We start from the raw sequence: 6,920 nt of genomic DNA on the forward strand, positions 1-6,920 counted from the left end.
AGTCATGAGCAAGTGTCTAGTAGAGTCTTGTGGATCGGTATGATGACGTCCATATCTATCTTCGAGAGGCTACAGGACATTTAGTATATACTTCCCATCTTTCTTTCCTTATCGTGCAACATTGATTTAGCTTGAAGCGTGACTCTTTGAATTCCTTCTATGCATTTGTATGCGCATATGAGCACTCGGTATCAGCTGAACATCGACAGCTTGTGATTCCATGAAATAGGTGCGAGATGTAATTTCGGTATGCTGATGATAGGCCAGTCTAGAGGACTTGTGGTCGGGTTTTGACTATGGTTTGAGCATAGAGGTGTTGATTGTGTGAGCACGTGCTTTTGGATTTATATGTCCGATAGTGTCCATATTCGTAGAATATATTTCTAGATGGCTATGTGATAAGTATAGTGTGACTGCAAGATGTGTTCATATGGTTGAATGTGACAAGAAGGGTCTGCTTGGAGTGTATAAAGAACTATTTATTGCTTGATTTCCATCTTGATTTAATGTATAGTCCCGAGTTATGAGTGTGTTGAACGGTCTTTTCATGTTGTTTAGTTGAGGAGTGAAGTAAATTTCATGTGGTGATATAAGTTCAGACTCGGGAAGATTAAGTGTTTGTGTAATGGTTATGACTGTGGAAGGGTATAAGGAGATGTTAGTTTGAGGCGAAGTAGGTAGGTTATCTCTTGCGGGGTGTCCTGAGGTTTGTGGGACCCCTATGTTGTTTTTTAGGAGTTCTCTTTTACCAGTGAAATATATGTTTTGCAATTTGAGTTGGGATCGCTTATGAGAGTGGGCTTGACTGTTACAAGGGTGAATGCGAGATTTGCAGATGATCTGAAATACTAGATGGTTTGTATTGCATGAGCTTATGAAGGATTTAGTTTAATCTCACTATGGTACTATAACATTAATAGAGTATGGGCATTGTGAGTTTTTGTGTGCTTTGATCTATGGATTTGAGCCAAGTGGGGGAGTTCGCTATTGATAAGTTGATTTCACGATTATGTGTTATATTGGTTTTGGTTTGAGGTATACTTGTGAATGAGTTATGTTCTGGAGAGGGTGAGATCGAGGATGACTTGAGTAAAGGAACTTCTGGGTAAACTTTATGAGCATATGAGAATCACAGAACGATTTGAGTTGTTATTGGTAAAGGATGTAATGTATATGGAGCAGGAAGTTATTTGGTTGCATTAATATGGAGTTACTTCCTTGGGTACTGGAGTGCTAATAGGGCACCGGTCGTTCGGTCTATTTGGTCAGTCTAATTGAGATTTGAGCAGAGTGAAAGACTCTCGAGAATGGTTCAAATTAATTCAAGATTTGTGCGTGGCAATTGGGAATCTTCAGGATATGTATTTGGCTAGAAACTGAGATTTATATTGGAAGATGTCAGGAATTGTGGCATTTCTATATCATTATGGATTCTACATATCAGTATCAGGAAGGCAAAAGTAATGGCTTTAGATTCGCAGAAGGTCTCTTCAGAGTGGGTATCTCGGTTGTGGTACATTTGGGGTGATTAAGAGAGCATTCAGCGGCTTATAAGCCTTAGGGGAGTGTGGTTTATGCTAGGGTCTCGTGTGGTGAGTCTTGGTTGAGGATTATGGTATTATAGCGAGGAGAAGTATCAATTTGAAGGTAATTCAGAATGAACTAGGATAAATAGGACATCTTGGCAGTAGGTTGGATCGGCATGGTAATGGATGCGATTAACTCTTTTGGTCCTTATTAGGTAGTGAGCTTCTACAGGTGTTTTATGGCGGTACTCTTGGGTTTTGGTGGCCTGCGTGGCTTTGTTGAGTTAGAGAGATTCAGTTCTGATGGTTTGGTTATGTGCAAATGGATTTCGGAGAGTTGTCGATAGTTTCTACCACGGTTTGAGATGTATATTTTCTACTGGCATGAGAAGCATGTGATGTATAGTAATTTTCTCCGAATGAAATCAAATGGAAAGTTCTTGGCTAATTGAGTGATTAGTTGCTTGTGACTCGAAGTGGATTACAAAGTTCTCGTATTTTTTGTATGATAGCATAGTATATGCATTGTGTTATGTAGGATTGAGATTTGCATGTGTAAGATCACGGTTCAGTTTTGAAGGGGAGGTCATGAGTCCTTAAGCAACATGGACAGTTTCAGATGAATAGGTAAATAACATTACTATTTGGTATGGCTTGATGAGAGTATACATTTCAAAAGGGGGGATGTGTTTTGATTTATGGATGCTTCATTGGTATTGCATCACTCTCCTAGTTGATCGACTACTGGTGTTCAAATTTGCTTTGTGGCATAGAAGAATTATAGAAGTATTCCTCGCGTGATGATCATGTATGAGAGATATGTTAGACATTCAGGCGGTGGAGTTGGGATCAGATATGGTGATTCATGTGTTCTATGGATTTGGAGACTAGGAGCTCTCAGGAGCAGATTGTTGCATGGTTGTGGACTGTGAAGTGTGGTCGAAGCTAGCCAGGTGATAGTATGTGTTATGATTCAGTCATTGTGGACTTTCGGAGGATTATTTATCTATTTGTGGGTGATCAGAGTTGATTTGGGGGTCCATTGGTAGGCCCAATTAGGATGTGTATTCTACACCGAGTCGGATTGGTTAGCTCCATGCTGTTATTGCTGAGGGATGTGCCATTTGGTTGTTGTTGAGCTTATTTTTGTTCTGAAATGATCTATAAGTTGCTCTTCTATGCCACGAGGAGTGGTGATTCTTTGAATATATGCACATATGATGCGGTTCTACTTGAGCTTTATAGCATAATTTGCGCGAGATGAGTATTTGGGTATTGCATGATTGATTGCGCGTTGGCTATGTTCTTTCCTGATTGTGGTATTGTGTTATTTGCTCTCTGTGGTTATAGTAATGCACTTTGGGTGCTTGATGTCGAATTTTGCGTGGTTTTGATTTTGAGCAGGGTGGCTCGAGGTACATAATATGGACCAGCATTTGGATGGGTCACGTATTGTAGCGGAGTTATATTGAGACATGATCCTTTGTGTTAGATTCATGTGTTTTGGTTATACAGTGTGTGATAAGTTCTTAGCATTGCTTTGTGGCAGTACCTGCTGAACTTGCGAGATAATTCCCTCGTTTGAGTCATTTTTCATGATTGAGTATATTTGGAATGTTGTTTATTGGTGCACGGATTGCACGAGTTACGGCTTTAGACTGTATTAATGTATCATGTCACTAGAGTGATTATGTTAGATAGGATGAGGTCATCGTACTTAGAATGGATGCTATCGGATCAGATTGGTATATTTGGAAGGATATTGATGTTGATTGGCTTAAAAATTTACGATAGTTCCTATCAAAAGAGAAGGAATTCCACAACTTGTCGGTCTGAAGAATGGTTATGAGTTTATGTGTGTTTCTTTCATCGTTGGAAGTATATAAAGGTGTTAGAACGAGGCTCTGTTTGATAAGAGGTTTATTACAGGTATTGGGTTGTTTTGAGCAGCTATTGTGATTAGAAGTTATTGCTATGAGTGTTTGAGTTACATGGTATATTATGTGATTTCTTCTTGGGTTACAGATATGGCTTGATACAGCTTGTTCAGACTTATACAGTGTATAAATGTGAGATTCTAATTTTATGGAAAAATTTGGATGTGAAAAATTTGGTTCTTAGGCTTATGGGCTAGGTTGGATTAAGAAATTTCTGTCATGTTGTATTATCAGACCTATATGGGATAGGGTGACTTGGGATCAACCCCGAGTATGTGCATAGTGAGGTTACACGGTGATTTGATAGCTTTTGAAACAACTCCGGGCACGTTCGAGGACAACATATGTTTAAGTGGGAGAGAATGTAATGATCCGACCGGTCATTTTGAGCATTTGCACTTCGCTCGGTAGTTTGGGGGCACAAGTAGCTCCGTATGATATATTAGGACTTGTGTGCAAAATTTGGGTTCATTCCGAGTTGATTTGGTATGTTTCGGCGTGAGTTTTTGAAAGTCGAAAGTTTGAAAGTTCATTAAGTTTGATTTGAGGTGCATTTCGTCGTCTCGATATTGTTATGTGTGTTTTGAGGCCTCGAGTAGATCCTTATTATGATATGGAACTTTTTGGTATGTTTAGACGGGGTCCCGAGGGGCTCGGATGAGTTACAAATACATTTGGATTGTGTTGCGCTCGTTTTTCTTATGTTTCAACATCGTTTCTTCAAGCATAAATGGTACCATATTGAACAAATGAGCTCCAATTTCTGTTTTTATTGAAGCATTAGATCCGTATCGTAATTATGGAGCCATATAAAAAGAATCGTCAAATTTGTACATCGTATGAGGTTTTATAGTGATTTTACTAAGAATTGGGTTGCCAGATTTTTCAGATTAATTACAAAATTGCCATTGCTGCATATTTAAAAGTCTGCACTATTTTCAAATATTGACACCAACATATCTCCTTCAATATAAGGTTGATCCAAGAGCCTATCTTAACTAAAATTTCACAAGGAATCCACTGGAGGTATCAAAAATTAGTTTTGAGAGGACTTTCTAAGCTTTCCAAGCCTTTCTCACCTTCTGGGTTCTTCTGGAACCCTAACCTTCGAGGTTTCTCCCAATTCTTTTAGATTCGTTGTAGATCTGTGTTTTCTCTAAGCTTTTAAATGTTTTCTCAAAGTTTCTTTCAAAACTCTGCTTTCAAAACCTCTTTACCTTTTCCGATTTAGGGTTTTTGCTAAATTATTTCGAAGCTTTTCTGATTTTTATCATGCTATACTATGTTCTTTATGTTGTGTTAGTATTTGTTCGATTACTTGTTTTTCATCTCTATGACTCGATTGATGGTAAAAACCCTAAAACTTTGGGTTCATTCGAGTCCGGAGACTATTTGCTATGTGATTTGCTGGTTCCTCATCAATGAACTTGTTTGGTTTCAAAACCCTATTTTCTTTGGACCTATTCGAGTTTCTGAAGTTGTTTCATCTATTGCTCGATCGAGTTACGAAATCTTTGTTTCAACTTCTATTGCTTTATGTATCATTGGAACTGGACTACAGTTTTCAGAAGGGCTTTCTACTTGACCTTTTGCATGCTTTTGATACTCTCCCCTTTCTCTATTACTAATGTTGGTAAAATTGACATATGTGACTATCATGTGATTATTCCCTTTGTCATGAGTTCAGCCTCGCATGCCTAATGTTTATGCACTCTTTTGTATGCTAAATTTCCCTATCAAATAACCCTTAATTGTGGATTGATTTCAAACCTCTTTGTGTAATTCTAATTGCACTCTTGTAATTGATTCTTTCCTTGTTACATTGATCTTCCTGTCTCTTGGACCTATTTGAATACTTTTCTTTGAACTTTCGACCCCTACCTTTTCTACTCAATTTGATTAATCTCCTTACCTTGATTACATTTGTATTGGATTCTTACAGACCTTTCCTTGATTAGAGTCTGATGAACGTAGCCTCTATTACTTACTGTGTACTCGAGATACTATATAATTTCTTTCCTTATTTAGCAATTGCATGTTACCATTGGATTTTAACTCCTTAATTAAAGGAAGTTCTTATACTGATTGATTTTAATTGGTACACAGTTCCATAATTATTTTCCTGCCTTATTTTTCTACCTGTTTTCACACTATAAATACTTGGCTTTTCATTAACACACAAAAAAAACACTAAGTTTTCTGAACTCACACTCACACTCAAAAAACATTCTCTTTTGTTATTGGTACTATGGCCTGTTTTCAAGTTCTGCTACCTGCTTTTACTGTATTTTTCTTCTTTGAACTGGTATGTGCTAGTTAAATGTTCAGCCTCACAACAATGTGTTTACTTAATACTTTTATCCTCTTGTCTGTCTATTGTTGGTGTTCAGTTCAGTACTTGTTTTAGCTTGCTATAATTTCCTTTCTGCCTGGTCTGAATTTATTATGAATCCCAAACCCCCTAACCTAATATGTTTGATGCTATGGTTTGCTTGAGGCATGGCAGTACTGAATAGTCTATGACTCAAGCTTGATCCCTAGGATCCTAACCTCTATGATTCTCTGATGTTGTATGTTCTGGTATGCTTGTAGGCATGCCAGCATCTCTGTTGCTGTGTATGCCCAAAGCTGACCCCCCTTTGCAACTTCCCTACCCCCAAACCCTTTTGTGTAAATTTATCAACTTGTTTGTGGTTGTTTCCCTCTCCTTTTTCCCCTTAGAACTCTGTTTCTACACTTGCACTCTCTCTTAGACTTTAAGTTCCTCATGTAAGACTTGCTTTGGGACCCATTGAGCTCCCTCTGAACTTGGACACTTGAGGGATGGCCCTTCTACACCGCACTTGTCCCCGTTCTGATGATAAAATTTTGGTGTGAGCATTGTTCGGAGTCCCATTGAGGCTCTTAGGGAACTCTGATACACTCAAATTAAGAAAGGCTTTGGATCAATGGTCTTTTGAGTTGGTCTATCTCATAACTCAGAGAGGAAGTCAAGAATCAAGCCTCCTCTGGTTGTACTTTTTTAACTTTTCTGATGTAATTTTGTTCATTCGGGCTTGTAATAATTTGTAATAAATACTTGGGGCTGGTTAGTGAAAAGGGTGGGTAACTATGTATGCAAAAGAGGTAGAAATTATGCCTATAGGACTGCTATTATTTCTGCATATTCAAATATATATAGAAATTATGCCTATAGGATGTTCTAAATTCTACATATTCAAATACATATAGAAATCATGCCTATAGGTCTAGTCTAATTCTGCATATTCAAACTTCATATAGAAATCATGCATATAGGGTACTTTCAACTTCTGCATATTCAAACTACATATAGATACCATGTCTATAAGGCTTCTACATTTCGACACCACATTTATGAGGTTTTAAAATCAGCAATGTATAGAAAGCATGCCTATAGGAGTTTCTAATTGAATCTGATCCGCTTCACTCAATGTCA

The sequence above is a fragment of the Nicotiana tabacum genome, chromosome 16 (genome assembly GCF_000715075.1).
Source record: "Nicotiana tabacum cultivar K326 chromosome 16, ASM71507v2, whole genome shotgun sequence".
Lineage (NCBI taxonomy): Eukaryota > Viridiplantae > Streptophyta > Magnoliopsida > Solanales > Solanaceae > Nicotiana > Nicotiana tabacum.